General features: G+C 43.9%; 1 protein-coding gene across 1 annotated transcript in view; it reads left to right on the forward strand.

Annotated features, from left to right (window-relative positions):
• Positions 1-20444, forward strand: part of CD59 (CD59 molecule (CD59 blood group)) — a 499932-nt gene that overhangs the window by 477961 nt on the left and 1527 nt on the right. The window lies entirely within an intron of this gene.

Consider the following 20444-nt stretch of genomic DNA (forward strand, 5'->3'; position numbering starts at 1 on the left):
CTGAAGTATTAGATTAATGAAATCCAAATATATATGTAACCATAGAGACTTTGTAGTATTTGTGGGCAGATTTGCCAATAAAATAGTTGAACTTTCCTGCTGTTATATTTTTCTTCATTTTTCGAGTGCTGGAACGATTGTGGATTATATTATTCAGTCCGAGCACCTCATCTTGGTTCCGCGCACCTAATTGCTCATTTGGGGCTGTTTGTTAGGGTGCTGGTACCTTTTCCCGAGGATTCTCACAATAGCGAGGGCCTGGGGACCGTTTGTATAACATAGATGATTGGATCAACAGGACTATTAGCTGGTTGCTAAACTAAATTGATACAATAGTCGTGACGACGATAGTGGAAACTGTTTGTTTTGGGACTGTAATGCACGTATGATGGAACTTTTTTCTGAAGATTTTTTATAATAGCGAGTGCCAGGGGACTGTTTGTGTAACATAGAGTATCGTGTTAGAAGGTTTAACATATAACAAAGGAAACGACGATATTGGTAAAAAAAAAAAAAGGTTTCTCTGGGACTATAACGTACGTGTGTTGAAACTGTTTCCTGTGGATACTTACAACAGTTAGGGCCAGGAGATTGTTTGTTACACATTGAACATTGAGTTAAAAGGATTATTTACTTGTTTGCAACGCAGGATTTAAATAACAGAGGAAACGACGACAGTGGCAATTACTTTTTAACATCAGCCCTGATATGGCACAAGGTACGGACTTTTTAAATTATATTAAAAGCTTAACAGCTGACAAGGATGATAGTGCGTGTTTCATAGGAGCTAAGAATACTACTACAGCTCCCCATGCTCCTGTTAATAAACCGGCAGAAGCAGTTGATTGTTTTATGACTTTAACAGAAGCCTCTAAACGAGCACGCTCATGTGTATGGCATTGTAAATTGCTGAAAGCCTACTTATCTGCTAAAATAATACCAAGGGGCTTACGTGTTTATGTAGAACCAGGTTTGGGAAATCAAGATGTTGGTTTCATGAAAAAATGGAGGACAATACAAGCAACAGCTTCAACAATGTTTATACAGCTGTTAGTTGAGCATTATGAAAACCAACTGCCTGAATTACTGGTTAAACTTGAGCAATGTTTTGAAAACACCCAGAAATTTGTCAATACTACAGAATACAACAATTTACATGCCAAATATCTAGCTGATATTGAGCAATATGATCAAGAGCTAGCAAAAAGGAAGATGCAAAAATACCAGAGGGATGTAATAGATTTTCACCAAGCAAAAATGTATACTTGGAAAAAACAGAAGAAAGGAGTGAGATTTACTGAAGATAAACAGGTCCCTAGGCCCAAAAGAAAAAGGGTTAAATCTATATTAAGGAGGAGAGAGGTGACAACTAGTGGCTCAGAATATTCGTCTAGTTTGTCCAATACAGACACAGAACCAGAGATGGTTGAATTATCTGAAGCATCATCACCAGTTAATAAGAGATATAAAACCCCTTTAGAAGGGCAGGGAGAAAACACCGCAGACGTGGACGAAGTGGTGCAACAGAAATTTCAAGCCAACATGTTGCTATTATAGACTCAGATGAATAAAATAGACAAGATTTTTTGCATGATGTCAACAATTTGGTCATTAATCTTACCGAATATGAGTTCTCCTCCAGCAAATTCAGTGTGTTAAATAAAGGCTTTGGATATATACCTTCTTTTTTTGTCTCACATTATGATATAGTCAATGATGTGAAAAGCTTCTGCAGACAGTTGAATTTAAAATATTTGTATGCACACAAAGATTCCCCTTATGTTATGGGAGAATCAACAGGCTTTAAATTTAAGAAATCACAATTTATGCCCCCCTACCACAGTACTATTAAAACATTTGAACAGGTGATTCTCAAAGATTTACATCTCAAGCAATCAGATATTTTTACTGCAGGTTTTCAAAATTTGAATGCCGAAGAGAGACAGGCTTTAACATCCTTGAAGAATAATCCTGATATAGTGATAGTAGGGGCAGATAAAGGCGGTGCAGTGGTGATTTGGGAACGTGAGCACTATTTAAAAGAGGCTAACAGGCAGTTGTCCAATGAGGAATTCTATGAGAGGTTAACAACAGACCCGATTAAGGAACATAAACAATTGATAGATGCATTTTTAGCGGAAGCTTGTCAATCACACATCATTGACCAGTCAACATTGAGGCAGTTAATAGTGGAACACCCCACAATACAATACTTCTATATGGTCCCCAAAGTACATAAAAATATCATAAATCCACCGGGACGTCCAATAGTGGCAGGTAGGGGATCTTTGACCGAACCCCTTTCAGAATATTTAGAATACAAGTTAAAAATGCTGTTGCCAGATGTAACAGCACGAATACGTGATACACAACAGTTTTTGGCATTGATGGATGATATAGCAGTAACACGAACAATATTTGGGTACTCTGGATGTACAGTCGTTGTATACATCTATACCACATGAGGGTGGTATTGAGGCAGTATATTATTGGATGTCACAGTCAGGTTTGTTTTCAGTACAAGAACAGGAATTTTTGATCAAAATATTACAGATAGTCCTCGAACATAATACCTTCACATTTAATAATGATTGGTATATACAAATAAAGGGTACAGCTATGGGGGCAACATTTGCCCCCACTTATGCTGACCTCTTCATGGGGTATCTGGAAGTACAATATATATATACTATTCCTGATTGTTTCAAGGATAAATTGATAATGTGGCGAAGATATTTGGATGACTGTTGGGTAGTGTGGGGAGGGGTTGAACAACATTGGCAGCTATTTGTGGAATATTTAAATTCCAATAGATATGATATTAAATTTACAGGTGGTATACACATTAATGAGGTTCAATTTTTGGATGTCACAGTTAGAAAAACTGATGATGGAACTATGTATACTGATTTATATAGAAAGCCATTTTCTAAGAATGGTTTTCTTCATGCAAGTAGCTGTCACCCACCCCACACTATCCAAAACATACCAAAGTCCGAATTTCAAAGGGTAAGAAAAATTTGTTCTTCTGACAGCCAATACCATAGACAAGCAGAGGATCTTAAGAATAGATTCCAAAGGAGGGGATATGGCAACAGACAAATCCATCAGGCTTATAGTGAAGCAACTTCTATGGATAGGACTAAGTTATTGATGGATAGAGAATCTAGGGATAACAGTCAATATGTAAGGTTTATAACAACATATGGTAGCAATACATTCCATATTAAAAATATATTGGCTCAACATTGGCATATATTGAAATCTGATGGATTTTTCAGTAGATTCGTGGATAATGAATGCCATTATGCATATAGAAGAGGTAAAAATTTGGGGCAGTATTTTTCCACATTTAAGAAAGGTAAATTAAAAACAGTTAACAAAACAGACACTGTGGGGAGCACTTTTTGTGGTAAGTGTAAATATTGTAAAGTTATGGCAAAAACAAAGTCTTTCACTTCAGTTAATACAAAACGAGTTTTTGACATACGTCACCTTATCACTTGTAATAGCACTTGGCTAATATATATGGCAGTGTGCAAGTGTGGTGCTTTTTACGTGGGGCAAACTTCTTGCTCATTTAAACAAAGAATTGCCCTACACATTAGTGATATAAAATGTGAACGCACCAGGAGTGCTTTATACAAACATAAAGTAATACATGCAACAGCACACTTTATTTTCATAGGATTGGATATGGTGGATATACCATATACAAGTGATTATAGGAGACATGTTATTTTGACACAAAAAGAGAGAAGGTGGATAGTAAACTTAGGTGCTTTGTTTAAGCCAGGATTAAATGACCATTGGTGATTAATCTAGTGAGCATATTGGTATTAAGTCTCTATGGTTACATATATATTTGGATTTCATTAATCTAATACTTCAGTTTAATAGTTTGGTTATTGGTAACACTAGGGATGATACATTAATAATAGAGTTATTTATAAGTAGGTATTCATAATATAAAAGCACTAGCATAGCTTGATATATATTTACATTTAGTGGTATATTTGGGCAAGATCACTATTTGGAGGTTTTCTACGTTGAGTTTTTGGACACAGCACTTGGCATTCTGTCAGACACATAAAAGTGTTTTTAAAAAATAGTAGCTGCTCCTTTAAATATAAGCAGCAACTATGGGATATAATCCGGGCCTTTGTAGTGATACTTCGCACACTGAAGACGCTGAGAGCAAAACCGGCCACCGGTCTGTGTATTTGTGGGCAGATTTGCCAATAAAATAGTTGAACTTTCCTGCTGTTATATTTTTCTTCATTTTTCGAGTGCTGGAACGATTGTGGATTATATATACATATATATATATATATATATATATATATATATATATATATATTCACTTTATAACCTCGAATTACTGAAATGTCGAATTTCAGTATCTCGAGGCTATAAAGCCGAATGTTAGAAATAGCGAAAGCTCATTATCGCAAATTCGAATACATGTCGAATTTGCGGTTATGACCTTATGCTGCTTAATGTCCGGGATTGTGTTTTGATGATGCATGCTGCCGTGTGTGGATGTAGGTGTTATGTCAGGTAAATGTTGCAAATTGTTTGTGTAGGCTGTGATAGCCGATTTATAGCATTTATAAGTGTCTACTGTATCTGTTTCTGCTTGTTTCTGAAAAAAAAAAAAAAAAAAAATATCTCTTTGTTTTCCTGCCTTACTGAGCTAGAGTAGTCCAGTTTCAGAGCTTGCTGATCCCTGGACTTTGTTTGCAGTTCCTGTTACTGATTCTTTGCCAAATTTGGAGGTAGGAAGTTCCCTTGCTTACCAGTGGGAGTGGGAAGCATTGAGCTGCCTGTTGGTCCAGTTTTGTGAGGTTTCAGCCAGTAACTTGTAGTCTATTGGTCGTTTTGGGCCAGTTCCTAGCTTCTTTCAGCCCCCTGATATAAAACACGCTAAGCCCGTGGTTTTCAGCTTGTACCTACTCAGCACAGATCCTCGTGGTGGCCAGCAGAGTAATCCAAGCTTCAGAGAGCTAAAAAGCGACTTTACCTGATTTAAGTATATTTTTTGTGGCTTTCCACTTCTATTTATCTAGCAACTGTATTTCGCCTGCTTGCTGATACATTGTTATTGTTTTTCTGCATTTATTCTGTTATTGCACTTGAATTCTCAGTTTGTTACTTTTAAAATCTGTAATTGTTGCAAATTGTTTGTGTAGGCTGTGATAGCCGATTTATAGCATTTATAAGTGTCTACTGTATCTGTTTCTGCTTGTTTCTGAAAAAAAAAAAAAATCTCTTGTTTTCCCACCTTACTGAGCTAGAGTAGTCCAGTTTCAGAGCTTGCTGATCCCTGGACTTTGTTTGCAGTTCCTGTTACTGATTCTTTGCCAAATTTGGAGGTAGGAAGTTCCCTTGCTTACCAGTGGGAGTGGGAAGCATTGAGCTGCCTGTTGGTCCAGTTTTGTGAGGTTTCAGCCAGTAACTTGTAGTCTATTGGTCGTTTTGGGCCAGTTCCTAGCTTCTTTCAGCCCCCTGATATAAAACACGCTAAACGCGCGTTTGCGCGGAGTTGCCACTGTTGCACACTAGGGCAGCGCCGGTTAAGCAGGTTTAAACTATTCGGGCTACCTAAAGTCCACTCTTCAAATTTTCCCTTAAAACTACCTTCCTCGAACTATACTACTGATCTAATCAGCATATCCTATAACTAAAAAGATCATCTCTACCTGACTCCGAGTAGACTATTCTTTATCTGTTAAACCTAGCACTTGCTCCTACAGTACTTATCACCTTGATACAGCACTCTTGTTATAGGTAGTACCCCAAAAATGCAAACCCCATTTCTCGGTCACCCACATCCCCCAGAATCTCTTTTAAAATTTTTTTGTCCATTCCTTCTAGCATGTCGAGGGATCAGTTGCTAGTGTCCTCTCCTGCTCAGCTGGTGAACCTGGGAATATTGAGGCAATGTTACAATTGCCTCATGTACACAGACAACCCTCTCCTCCTCCCACAAAACACAAATACATGCGAGAGATGCAACTATACGGCCAAACTGGAGGCTGAGCTCTCTCAACATAGGACTGGCAAGACCAGACAGGAGGATAAGGTTACCACACACACTATAGACCCAGTCTCACATAGTACCATCACAACCTCAAATCATACACATAAACACACAAAGACATACTCGGAGGCTCTGATCAAAAATCTACCAAAACAGCAAAGGCCACCAAAGCAGACACCCAAACAACTACCACCTCAGAACACAACACCTGCAACACATAGACCTCACAGTCAGAGTGTCAAACAGTCACAGCCCTTAAGGCCAAACACAATGCCAGACACACTAGTCATTGGTGACTCCATAGTCAGACACACTGACGTCCCGCTCACCAGACTGAGTAAGGAGAGGGTTACAGTAAGCTGCCTGTCGGGCGCTAGAATCCGCCACATAACGCAAGAACTCAGGTCTCTCAACAGCAGGTACAAATACAACTCGGTCATTGTCCACGCTGGTGTAAACTACCTGAGATGTACCTCCTTGGACTACATGAAAAGAGACATTGAGGAGCTCTCTGATTATGTAGCCCAGGCAGGTATGACCCTGACCTTGAGCAGTATCCTACCTTCACCAAGAATGATGCCACAATACAGAGATAAGATGATCAGCTTTAACAATTGGCTTAAACTCTGGTGTCATTCAAAGGGGATCCAATGTCTGTCTGCCTGGGATGACATGCTGGACAAGCCACGCTGCTTCGCAAGGGATGGCTTGCACCTGTCACCCCTGGGATTCCGGATATTGGCAAAGGCTCTTGCCACCCCCATAGTGCCTTTTTTAGGCAAGGCTCAAATTCTAAACCTACCACCCTAGAACACAAAAATGGAAAAAACTAAGGGTAATGCTGCTCAATGCCAGAAGTCTCAATCTCAAAATGCACGCACTCGAGGCCCTTCTCAGTATGGAGAACATCGATGTCTGTGCTGTGACAGAAACCTGGTTCAAGGCTCCTGAGAGCACCCCAGCACTATCAGGTTTTACCTCATATCGTTCTGCCCCCAAAATCCGGACAATACCAAGAAAGGAGGGGGGGGTATCCATATTCATCAAGGACACCCACACCTCAAGATTGGTGGCAACGCACGATGCATCGGAGACCATCCAGGTGCAATTAACCATAGGCAAGACTGCTCTGCAAATTGTAGCATGTTACAGGCCACCCTCACAAACTCCGGAACCTCACATGGCTTTCCTGAAAACACTGGAGGGGATAAATGTATCTCCAAACACCATCATACTAGGTGACTTCAATTACCCTAATATAGACTGGGAACACTACTCAAGCCCAAACACCCTAGCCCAAAAGTTCCTGGAATTCATAAACTCAAATGCCATGGAACAACTAGTCACCATCCCCACAAGAGGAGAAAACCTACTTGATCTCATCATCACGAACATGGGAGCACAATGTTCAACACCGGAAGTATACCCCTCACTGGTGAGATCAGATCACAAACTAATCTCGCTGGAGGTCCTCATCCCACCCCGCCTGAAATAAAAAGACCACAGTAAAGAACTTCTAAAGCCGACTTCACACTTCTAAAGACTAGTGTGGTCTCCTTTAAGGCCCCGAGCCGGCGGAAAACAGTACCCAAGCCGCTGAATCACTTACAAATGCCTTCTACCAGCACCTACAGGACTGCATGGATAAGGCAATCCCAAGCAAAACAAAGACTCTTTGTACCAAAGGCAAGCGTCCAGTCTGGTGGACCCCAGCCATAAACAAACTCTACAACAAAAGGAGGAAGCTACTACAAGATAGAGCAAAATCCTTAAAAGGTAAGACACCTTTGATCACTACAAGTAAAAAACTAAGAGCTCTCATAAAATCATCCAAAGCAAACTTTGAGAGAAAAATAGCTAAAGACTCAAAAGACAATCATAAGGCCTTCTTTAGCTATGTTAGAAACCTGGGAGGAAACTCCCAGATATGCTCAGAACTAGTTCAAAATGATGTGAAGATTACTGATCCTACAGACATTGCCAACATACTGGCTGACAGGTTCAGTGCAAACTTCTCCCCTCCCCAAAAGGAGAGATATCTATACCAAGCGATTGCAGCCCCCCAAACATCTCTAACGCCCAAGTGAGAACTGCTCTCTCCAAAGCAAAAAACACAGCATCCATGGGACCTGATGGTGTCCCCGGCTGTGTGCTCCACAAACTCAATGAGGAATTAAACCCACAGCTAGGACAGCGGTTTAATCATAGTCTCACCACTGGATACGTACCCAGGGAGTGGCACACTGCGACAGTGGTCCCACTTCATAAAGGCGGTGCCTCCACCGACCCTGGAAATTACCGGCCCATTAGCTTGACAAGCCTTATCTGCAAAGCCATGGAGAGGATCATAATGGATCTCATAAATAAAGACATAGGGAATTTGCAGACTTTGGATCCAACCCAGTTTGGCTTTGTCAAAGGCAGATCATGCCTTTTAAACTTGGTTGACTTTTTCGAAACAGTCACCAAAGCCATTGATGAGGGAAAGGCAGTCCATACAGCCTACCTCGATCTGGCAAAAGCCTTCGATACAATACCCCACTTGGGTATCATTGAAAAACTCATCAGCTTAAATGTTAACCCATACATCACAAGATGGGTTGCAAACTGGCTGAGTGACAGAACCCAAAGGGTCAGAGTTGCTGGCGCCATGTCAGACTCAAAGCCTGTCACAAGTGGTGTCCCACAGGGCTCAGTCCTGGGCCCACTCTTGTTTGGCATCTACTTTTCCGAAGTACAAGCAAACACAGGAGGGTTATGGCTGACAAAGTTTGCAGATGACTGCAAACTGGGCCGTAGTCGAAAACACATCTGACACAGATATCCTTCAGAAGGGTCTCACAGAAACGGATAACTGGTGCCAGAGCCATGGCCTAAAGTTAAATGCCAAAAAATGCATAGTCATACCCTTCGGGAAAAGCAAGGTTACCCCTAGCTACCATATAGGTGGCAATCCACTGAGCACAGAAGAAGTTATCAGGGACCTGGGGACCCAGGTTGACAGTAGCCTGTCATTCGACACCCATGTAGCTAAAGTAGTTAGGAAGACCTTCTACATTGCCCACCTTATCATGAAGGGATTCACATCTAGATCAAGGGAGGTCATAGTTTCCCTATACTCATCACTCATCAGACCAATGATTGAGTACAATGCCCCATTCGGAATGCATCTGACCCGACACTTGCAGCAGCTGGAGAGGCCACAAAAGTTCCTCACCAAAAGGATAAAGGGTCTCAAAAATCTGTCCTATGCTGCCCGACTGAAAGAACTTCAGCTCTATTTTTGTTGCTCAGAGGTGACCTGTGCCTGACATACAAGGCCATGTCAAACCCAGATTTGATGAATATGCTTCACCTCAAAAAATCTAGATCCGTCAGAGCCACAAGGGCGGGAGACTTAAACCTCGACACGGCTATTAATAGGACGTGCTGGAAGGATAGATTCATCACCCAAAGACTCCCTATGCTGTGGAACAAAATCCCGGTATATGTGAGGCAGAGCACCTCGCTGGCCTTGTTCAAGAGAAATCTTGACCAGTGGATGGGAGATCGCAGATATACCCCAGGGATTACCTCAGTGTCACTGCTCGACAGAGGCACAGCAAAATAATGGGTATAGTTCCCCATACTAAAGGGGTGGCGTAAGCCACAAAACTATGGGCTAGGCTTGTAAATGCCCTCAGGCAGATAGCCTAGTATAAACCTATGAACCTATAAATGTTTTCTAAGAGTTTTGAGTGGGAGTTAGAGTGTGCTGATGTGTTTGTGTGTATGAGGGGTCGGAGAATGTGCGTGTGTGAGTCGGCTTCTGCTTTGTGTTTGTGCAATCTCGGAGTTAGTATATATAAGTAGGGGGGTGGGGGGTGCAGCCCCCTACATGGGGCTGCTTATGTGTGTATGAGTTGTGTATGTATGTAGCTTTGTTTGTTTTTGTTGTGATGTGGGTGTTGTGGTGTATGTGTAGTATTGTGTGTGCGTTTTTTTCGGTGTTTTGACTTTCGCGTTTTTTTTTTGTGTCTGTGTGTTGTGGATTTGGTTTTATAGTCTCGAGATACTGAAATTCGACATTTCAGTAATTCGAGGTTATAAAGTGAGTCCATATGAGGTTATAAAGTGAATCCATATATATATATATCTATATATATATATATATATATATCTATATATATATATATATATATATATATATATATATATATATATATATATATATATATATATGTCTGAAGATAAAGAAAAACACTCAAGTCTGGCTTTAAAAAATGTCCAGACTGCTGACACAGTTGCATGTGTTCAGTGCATTTGTTTGGGTGAGGTGCACCTTCAGAAGTCCTGCAGTATCTGCCACTCCTTTTCTCCTAGGGTGCTGGCTGAGAGGAAGAGGAAACTTGTAGATCGAGGTCTCCTTAAGCACCCCTTTGTAGAAGCTTTGTCTGACCAGGATTGGGCCAGCAAATCTTCAAAATCTTCAGAGTCTAAGGCAAAAAAAATCAAAAAAGGGGAATATACTGTGACTTCAGCTCCACAGCCTTTGGAGCAGACAGTCTATTCTTTTCTTAGCCGGGATTCTGGCTTGGAACCGGTCTCCGAGACTCCCTCTTCTCCAGTCGGCACCGTTGGTGCTTTCTTCCAGGTCCTCTGTTAGCCATTTGGATGTGGATCGACTGATACAGAAGCTGTTAACGGCACCAGGCCTAGATAAATTGCTGCCGGTTCCGACCCAGGCGTCGGAACCGAAGACCACACTTCCGGAATTGACTACTCCCTCTTAGCTGTACTGGTCCTGCAGAGCAAGAAGAGGCCAACTTGATGGTTGTAGTACCCTTTGAGCCAACAGCTGTTCCAGTGTCGTCAGCTCCATCTGCTCGGATGTCCTCTGTGCAGACCGGGGACAGTAAGAGCCGACACTCTTCTGTCGGATTCGAGGATGATAGTTGCACTGACTTGTTGGTGCAAACTCTTCCTCTGAGGGATTTGGCTCGGGTGAGCTTGGCTCCTACCTCAGACTCTGAGCCCATGGCATCTGTGCGGGAGGGGATCACAGTCCCTTCGGGTCCATTGACTCCTCATCAAAGCCGTAATGCTTTCGAAGCCATGAGGTGAGTGTTGTCTCCAAAGACTTCCTCATCACCAGGTTTGGACTTTTCTTCCCTTAAAGTGCTTGTGTCCGCTTCTGCTAAAATCATTCACCCCAAGTGTAGAGACCCATAGTCTCAGGTAACTCCACTGGGCGCTCCCTGCTCTTCTGCAACTTCCTCAGAAGTTCCCACTGAGGAAGTCCCCAAAAAGAGACTGTGCAAGAGGAGGCACTTGGACTCCCCACAGGAGTCCTTGAGATGTGACACCGACTTAGATGAGTCAGAAGGGTCCCCTCGATCCCCCTCTGAGGACATCTCCTTTGCGGAGATACTGGAGATCCTTAGGCAGAGGGGTGATTGGCAGTCCAAAAGCCCTACTGAGGATGAGTCGGTGCTTCTGAAGGCTTTCGGGTCTCAACCTTCCACCTCCTGGGTGTCTCCACCCTACGATGAACTTATGCAGTTGGTCTCTTGTAGGGCATGGGAGTCACCGGAGTCTATGAAGCTTGTCCCTCGGAGGCCTAATAAATTTATTTCTGCCCCCATGGATAAATACTTTCTGTCTAGAGAAGTTCCTGTTGATTCCATGGTGGTGGCAGCAGCCACCAAGAAGGAATTGTCTGAAACTTCTGTGTCTATCCATCCTCCTAGCAGAAAGTCCAGGATCATGGATAGATGTGGGAAACACATGTTCAGTTCAGCACCTTTCACTCTTCAATCTCTGAACTACTTGACCCATTTCACCAGACGGCAAAGAGATCTCCTTAAGGAGCTGGGAGATTCTCTTCGGGTTACTGTAGCTGCAGGCATCTCTGACAAAGTTTCTGCCCAGCTTGCTACCCTTAATTCCATTGTAAACTCGTCCATGTGTCTCATATATGCAGCTGATGATTCGAGTAGGGCTGCAGGTACAGGGATTGCTCTTCTCAGGCATACCTGGATGCGCCTTTGTTCCTTTGCGGAGCCTTTCAAGTTTTAATTCATAAGCACCCCGTTTGACGGCTCATCCTTGTTTGGGCCAAAGGTAAAGGATGTGTGAACTGTAGGAAAAGACTCCGTCTGCCGTCTGAGTCTGTTTTTCCACCCCCTATTCGGCCTTATCCCAAAGGGGGGGGGTGGTTCCGGAAAGCCCAAGGAGCCTTTCAGGGCACACATGGAAACCCCTCCCCTCCAGAGGCATAGGAGGGGGTAATAATGGAAGATGCCACCCTCACAGCAGAGTGGATCCACAACACCAGGGTGATGGATCATTTCTCTGGCCAACCCTACCAGCGCTCCTGAGAGGAGGCCTGACTGTCCTGCTCTGGGGGCGGTCGGGGGTCGCTCATCTTTGTACCCAGAAGACTGGCTAGATATTACAAATGACAGATGGGTACAAAGCACCATTTCCAGAGGGTATTTCATACTGTTCTCTGCTCCACCCATTGCTGTCAAGAGAATCCCGGATGTTCCACCCAGTTACAGGGAACAAGTAACCACAGAGGTCCGCAAGTTGCTAGAAAAAAGTGTCATCCAGCCAGTCCCAGCAGACCAAACAGGATTTGGAACTTACTCAAGATTCTTTTTGGTTCCAAAGAAAACTGGGGACTGGAGACCCATTTTGGACTTCAACAGACTGAACCAATTTGTGAAAAAGAAGTTTCGGATGGTCACGCTTCAGTCCATACTTCCCTTTTAAGGGAAGGACAATTGGATGTGCTCTATCAATCTCAAGGATGTGTACTGCCACATAAAAATGGCCAAACCATCCAGAGATCATCTGTGTTTCTGGCTGGGAGCCAGTCAATACCAGTTTCGAGCCCTGCCCTTTGGTTTCACTACAGCCCCCAGAGTGTTTACCAAATGTATGGCAGTGGTCACGGCTCACCTGAGGCATTTAGGACTCCAGGTGTTTCCGTACCTAGATGATTGGCTCCTTACCCTCCACCACCAGGCATCAACTAATTCAGGCAACAGAATCCACTCTGACACTCTGCAACCGCCTAGGCTTTTTGGTCAAATTTGGAAAGTCTGCCTTGTCCCCATTGCAGCATATCATCTTTATAGGGGCAGAGTTAGACACTTCAATCACCAATCTAAGTCTTCCATTCGAAAGGGTATCAATTCTTCACCAACACATCACTTCATTGGTGTCAAAAAACAGAGCTCCAGCCGCAGAGATCTTGAAAGTACTAGGTTTGATGGTGTCAGCAGTTTTAGCCATTCCATTGGCAAGGATGCACATGCGTATTCTTCAGTGGCTCCTGTTCACTCAGTGGTCTTACCAGGAATTGCCAGTGAATCATATGATTCTGATTACAAACTCTTGGAAGAGGGATCTTCAGTGGTGGTTGACGTCTCGGTGTCACAATAGGATGCACCTTTGTTATTCCCCCCTCCAATAGCCACTGTGACCGCAGATGCTTCCCTGATTGGGTGGGGGGGGGGGGCATTTTCAGAAAAAGACTGCCCAAGGCACATGGATCCAGAGTCAAATGTGCTTATCAGTATTCTAGAGATGAGAGCGGTACTTCTCACTTTGCAGTACTTTCAGGACCCTCTTCCTCTAGGGACAATTGCCATACAGACAGACAACATGTCAGTGGTCTGGTATTTGAACAAACAGGGTGGGACCAAGTCATACCCCCTTTGCCGTGAAGCCCTCAGAGTTTGGCAATGGGCTGTGTCATCCTAGCACTTTCAGTTGGCAACGCACATCCCGGGAGATCCACCGTGATAGCGGACAAGCTGAGCAGGGCAATTTTGTTGCCACACGAGTGTCCCTCAAACAGGAGATTGTGGACAGGATTTTCCGCAAATGGAGCCAGCCTTGCTGCAATCTTTTTGCCAGCCACATCAACACCAAATGCAGAAGCTACTTTGCCCTGATATCCCCTGCGGGAGGACCCCTGAGGGATGCACTCGTACACGATTGCCCCCAGGTCTCCTCTATGCATTTCCCCCAATTCCGCTGATATCCAGATTTTTACAGAAAGCAAAGTCACTGGGAAGGACTATCATTTTTATAGCCCCTCATTGGCCTCAGCAGATTTGGTTTCCATTTCTTTACCATCATCTCTTGGAGGATCCATGGCTCCTGGACCCAGTTCTAGACCTTCTGACACACACCCATCAGGGGACCTCCATCCTTCCTTGCAGTCACTGAAGCTAACCGCTTGGCTGCTCCAGTTCCCCGTATAGCCAGGCTTCATAATCTTTCATATGACACAAGTCAAATTTTGTTGGCCTCCCACAAACTTTCCACCAGAAAATTGTATCTTAGTAAGTGGAAGAGATTTTCCATTTGGGCTTCTAACAAGAGCCTTGATCCTTGTCAAGCTCCATTGTCAGCCATACTAGAATTCTTGACTAAGGTTTTTCACGAAGGAGCGGCAGCTGCTACCGTTAGGGTCCATTTAGCAGCTATATCTAATTTTCGTCTAGGTATTGATGGACTAAACATTATGCAACACCAGTTATCCAAGGCCTTCCTCAAAAGTACCTTTCACATGAGGCCTACAGTGAAGACTCCTTATTCTCCCTGGAGCTTGAATTTCATGCTATCTTGTATAATAGTCCTCCCTTTGAACCAGGATCATGTAGTGAGCTCTGGTTTCTGTCATGGAAAATATTTTGTAGTGGCCATTACTTCTGCCAGCAAAGTGTCATAGCTTCAGGCATTATCTATCAAGCCCCCCTATATGATTTTTCATCCTGACAGAGAGTATCCCTTAGGACTAACCCTTCCTTTTTGCCTAAAGTATGTTCTGAGACAAACATCAATCAAGTTATTGAGTTGTTCTTTTTTTCACCAACCATACCAACAAATTAGAATACATGCTGCACAAACTTGATATTCACAGACAGCTTAGATATTATCTGGATAGAACAAAAGACTTCAGAAAGTCAGACCAGCTTTTTGTTTCATTTTCTGAAGCCAGAAAAGGTAGACCAGTGGCTAAAACAACCCTTTCTAAGTGGCTCACCTACACTTACTCATCTGCTCATAGGTCTTTGTTGCAAAAAGTGAGGGTGCATTCAACCAGAGCAGTCTGTACTACTTCGGCCTTTCAAGCCAAGTTACCCCTTGATAATATGTGTTGCAGTCACTTGGTCTAAGCCTCACACTTTTATCAGTCATTACAAAGTGGATAAGGCCTCCAGGGACAGGGCTTCCTTTGGCTCTACGGTCCTGAAAAATGTACTACCATGAGCCACCCAGGATTTAGGGAGCCAGGGACGCTACCCATCAGTGAAGAATGAACAGCAAGATTGAACAACTTCACATAAAGAAGTTATGTTCTCACCATAATGTTCCATGTGAGTTGTTCCATCTTGCCTTCATTCTCACGTCCCTCCCTCCTTCCCCCACCTGGTTGACAGTTGATCTGGAGACTGAATTCACCCTGGTCATTCAATGTTTCTTCCCGTCTGGGGAGATTAGTCCTCTTACTAGGATATGGTACACGCAGCAAACAAGATCTGAGGTAATTCCAGCAGTGCATTATGGGATAAGGGGCTTGGTCTCGAGCTACTGGTAATCTTTGAGCTTTGCTAAATGGCTGTGTCGGAACCCATCCGTGAAGAATGAATGCGAGATGGAACAACTCACATGGAACGTTATGGTGAGTACATAACTTCTTTTTTTCTAGTTGCTAATCCTGAAGGTCTTCTAAAGCTAAGTACCCCGTTGGGGAAACTTTTCTCTTGCTCTAGCCGATGTCAAAAAGAGTTAACAATTGTCTTGCCTGTGGAAAGCAAATACCTCAGAGATTTTCATTCTTACTGCGTCACCTGTCTAGGCCCAGACCATGACATCCCTCACTGTCTGTTTTGTGCCTTGTTTAATGCCAGAACCATTCGTCGGGCTATCTTTGTCAATAAATTATTTTGCTTTCGTTCTCCGTATTCCAAAATGGCTTCGATAAGCCATCGGACTACTGGTCTTCAGAAAAAACGTAAAGATAGACAGACCGCATAGGTCCAAAACTGCCAACAATGCTTCCGTTAAGCTAGTCACCAGTCCGCTGGTACTCATTGAGGTGCCTTTGCAGCCCCTGATGCCCACTTCTATGGATTTGCAGGCCTCTGCTGAGTGCCATTCGGAGTCCGGTATGCCGCGAGATGCTTCTTCGACTATGGAATCAGCGGATGTCTCTACCTTGGATGGGTCCAGAGCCGCTGTGCAGGCACTGGCTGCTGAGGGAGTTATTCCATCCTACCGATGTTCAAATCAAACCGACTTCTTTTTTAGCCAAAACTACTGAATTTCTTAGGCCCAGAGTATGTACTACACCTAGAAAACAGAAGATCAAAGCGCATGCTCAAGCTCCCATGCCACAAAAACAATGGCTGAAGACCGTATTATGCTAATTAGGGGAAGCCAGCCTTCCCCTGCCAAGAGAGAAAGAATTGAGCTACCTTCTGATTCTACAGACCAGGAGTCCGATGACTCTCACTCTTCTGATTATCAGAACATGCCCTTATCAGCCTATGAGGATTCAGATGCAGAGGAATCCATTCACTCTGCCACCCCTCCAGAGAATTTTTCTTTTGGTGAAACCTTGCATACTTTGAGAGTATTTCCACTGGGAATGCAAAGACTACCCTCAGTCCAAATTTTTAGAGTTACCTTAGCACATGCCTGTAGCTATACCCCCTGTCCTGGATGTTGTAGATGATTTTATGGAATCTATTCTTGCTCCAGACACCTTACCCCTGGCCCCTAGGAAACCTGACGGGTACTACAGAGTACTTGAGTCCCACAAGTTTCTTTTCAAGAATCCTACAGCTGATCCAGAGATCATTTCCAGGGACCTAAAGGTATTAAGGCTACTACAGCCAAAAATCCTACCCCTTCGGAAAGGGATTCCAGAGCTTTAGACAGATGGGGTAAGAAGGTATATACCGCTGCAAACTCTTATCAGGGCATTGAATTGTCAGTTTCACATGCTTAAGTGCCAGCAACATATTATGGAACTAATTAAACAAAAAATGGTATTTCCAGATTGTGCAGAAAATAAAGATTTACAAGAGCTAATGCATTCTGCAAGCCAAGTTAGTAAGCATACTTTGCAGTGTGGCTTTGGTGCCCTAGAAGTATCTTGCAGGGCTGCAGTCACTGGTTCTGTACCGAGAAGACATGCTTGGCTGAAGGAGCAAACCTTGCCAGATCATGCCAAATCCAAATTACTAGACGCTCCTTTAAATGAATACTGTTTGGCACCAAAGCAGAAGTTCTTAAAAAGATGGAAGAAAAAGCTAAATCTATGCAAACTGTTAAATAATTCTTACAAGTGCAACCACCTAGATTCATTAGGCATTGCCCTTCAAAACACTGGTCCTTTCCAGCCCCTTCCAAGCCTTCCCAGACAAGACACAGGGGAAACGGGCCACCCAGACTACAGTCTCAGGGTATGCAGAGATCTAAGTAATGGAGTGTCCCCATCCCAAAAACGGGGAGAGATAAGCCGCCCCCTATGGAAAAAGTTCACAATGACTTCTAAAATCTACTTCCCAGCCCTGCCCAACTGCTTGTGCCCTAGGAGGAAAACATGCCCTTCATGCAAAAAACTGGATGTCCATCACTCAGGACTGATTGGTCCTCAACATTGTATCCCAGGGGTACAAATTCTACTTCCATTCACTGCCAACCCCAAGCGGGTTTCCAGACCTTCCTCCAAACCAGTGGGCAGAGGCTCAAAAGCAAGTACTGTCCCTGCTCAATATCGGAGCCATTCAATCTGTTCCAGTAGAACAATGGGGTCAGGGTTTCTACTCCAGATTCTTCCTGGTGCCCAGAAAAGAGGGCTCTTGGCACCCAATCCTGGAACTTTCAATTCTCAACACCTTTTTGGTGGTCCCAAAATTTAAGATTCTTACCCTGCAACAGCTTCTCCCTATGCTAGACAAGGATGCGTGGTTAGTCACTCTCGTCTTAAAAGAAGCTTATCTGCACATCACCATAAGGGAGTCATGCAGGAAATGCCTATGTTTCAGGGCAGGATCTATGCACTATGGGTTCTCTGCGCTTCCCTTTGGCTTATCTTCTGCACCTAGAGTACTCACAAAATGCCTGGCTCCAGCCATTGCATACTGCAGGCAGAGAAATATCCAAATTTACCCATACTTGGACAACTGCCTGATTCAGGCAGACAGTCAGTAATTGCTGCTTCAGCACCTAGCATTTGTAAAAATGCCTTCTCACTTCATTGGGGTATACCATCAACGAAAAGAAATCTCAACTGGTACCCAGTCAAAATATTGTATTCCTGGGAGCAAGCTTGGACACAACTTCCCAGATGGCATTTCTCACTTCAGAAAAACAGGTCTATCTGACAGACTAATTCAAACAAATGGCCTCCATAACCCAGCTGTCTGAAAGAAGAATACTGCAAGCCCTAGGGTTCATGGCCTCATGTGTTCTGCTAATTCCATATGCAAGACTGCATATGAGAAAACTTCAGTGGTACTTTAAAAAGTCTTTAATGCCAGCATTCTCAGGACCTGGAAACAAGTCATTCCCGTCATACCTTGTCTAAGGACAGAGTTCCTTTGGTGGGCAGAGGCATGCAACCACAACAAGGGATTGCTTTTCACTCAACCCCACGCCACCCAGACCCTGACAACAGACACATCAGACTATGCATGGGGGGCTCACATGGCAGGCAAATGCATTCAGGGCCACTGGAGCCCAAGGCAGATTCTCCTGCACATCAATCAAAAAGAGATGCTAGCTGTACAAAATGCTGTGACAGCTTTCAGATACCTAATCATTCCAGGACAACTGCTGATAAAAACAGACAACACCAAAGTTATGTGGTACGTAAACAAAGCAGGGGGGGGGCCCATTCTTACCCACTTTGCAGGTTAGCCATGGCTCTGTGGAACACAGCTTTGAGCAACCAAGTCCATCTACAAGCTCAATTCCGGCCAGGCAAACAAAATTCATTGGCAGATGACTTGAGAAGAAATCTCCTAGACCCACACAAGTGGAAATTGGAGCCCAACACCTTCAACCTTCTGATCCAGAGGTGGGGGACACCAGAGGTGGATCTCCTTGCCTCCCCCGAGAACCACCAGTTAAGCAAATACTGCACCAGGAACCTTCACAGCAGGGCCTTGAAGGTGGATGCCCTATCCTTTAAATGGGAAATCCTCTCAATCTATGCCTTTCCCACTCTGCCCCTTCTCTCAAGAGTACTACTCAAGACAAAACAAGACAGGCCAAGGGCAAGTCTGATTGCCCCGGACTGGCCATGCCAGCACTGGTACCCACTCCTGCACATCCTGACAATGGTGCCACCCTGGCACCTACACTAGACTCCTACCCTGCTGTCTCAGCAGGAGGGACAGGTTTTGCATCCACAATTGCAAACTGTAAACCTTGCAACCTGGCTTATCCCTTGAGTACCCCACCAGCAACCCCTCAGCAAACTGGACTTCTTTCTTGAAGCCAGAAGGCCTAGTACTAGGAAATCCTATGCTGAAAAATGGAAAATATATTGTTCTTGGATTCAGCCTAAAGGAAAGGACACAGCAGCGCCCTCCTTACCTCTAATCCTGGATTACCTAGTAGAGACACTCCACAGAGAACTATCATTCTCCTCCATTAAGATTCATGCCTTTGCCATCTTGGCTCATTATAATACTGAGCCAACTCTATTTTCTCACCCTCTCATCAGAGAGTTCCGGAGAGGGGCTAACAACTTAAGGCCCCCAAGGACAGCACCCACCCCTGCCTGGGACCTTAACTTTGTACTGGAAAAGCTCCCACGTTGAACCTGCTGCTTCCGCAGAGTTAAAATTCCTCTCTTGGAAAACAGCCTTGCTTTTAGCCATAACTTCAGCAAGAAGAGTGTCTGAGTTACATGCACTAATGGCTGTGGGAACCCTTCATTATTTTCTATGTTGACAGGGTTTCCCTCAGGACTAACCCATCCTTTATGCCTAAGGTGGTGTCCAGTATGGCTCTAAACCAATCCATCCATTTACCAACCTTCTTCCCTAACCCTCAGAATAAAGGGGAAAGGATCCTGTACTCTTTGGACGTGCACAAACAGCTCAGGTTCTACCTTGACATGACTAAGCCTTTCAGAAAATCTGACCAGCTGCTTGTCAGCTTTGCTACAGGGGTAGAGGGTAAGGCCATTTCCAAGCAAACCATTTCCAAATGGATAGCACACTGCATCCATTTCTGCTACAAGCACCATGGAAAAACACCCCCTCAGGGGGTCCGAACACATTCCACTAGGGCTACTTCTACCTCTACATAATTTCTCATGGGAGTCCCTACCAGGGACATTCTGGAAGATTCAACCTGGAGTTCTGTACACACCTTCACC

Source organism: Protopterus annectens, chromosome 9.part0 (genome assembly GCF_019279795.1).
Source record: "Protopterus annectens isolate FY-2018-M chromosome 9.part0, PAN1.0, whole genome shotgun sequence".
Classification (NCBI taxonomy): Eukaryota; Metazoa; Chordata; order Ceratodontiformes; family Protopteridae; genus Protopterus; species Protopterus annectens.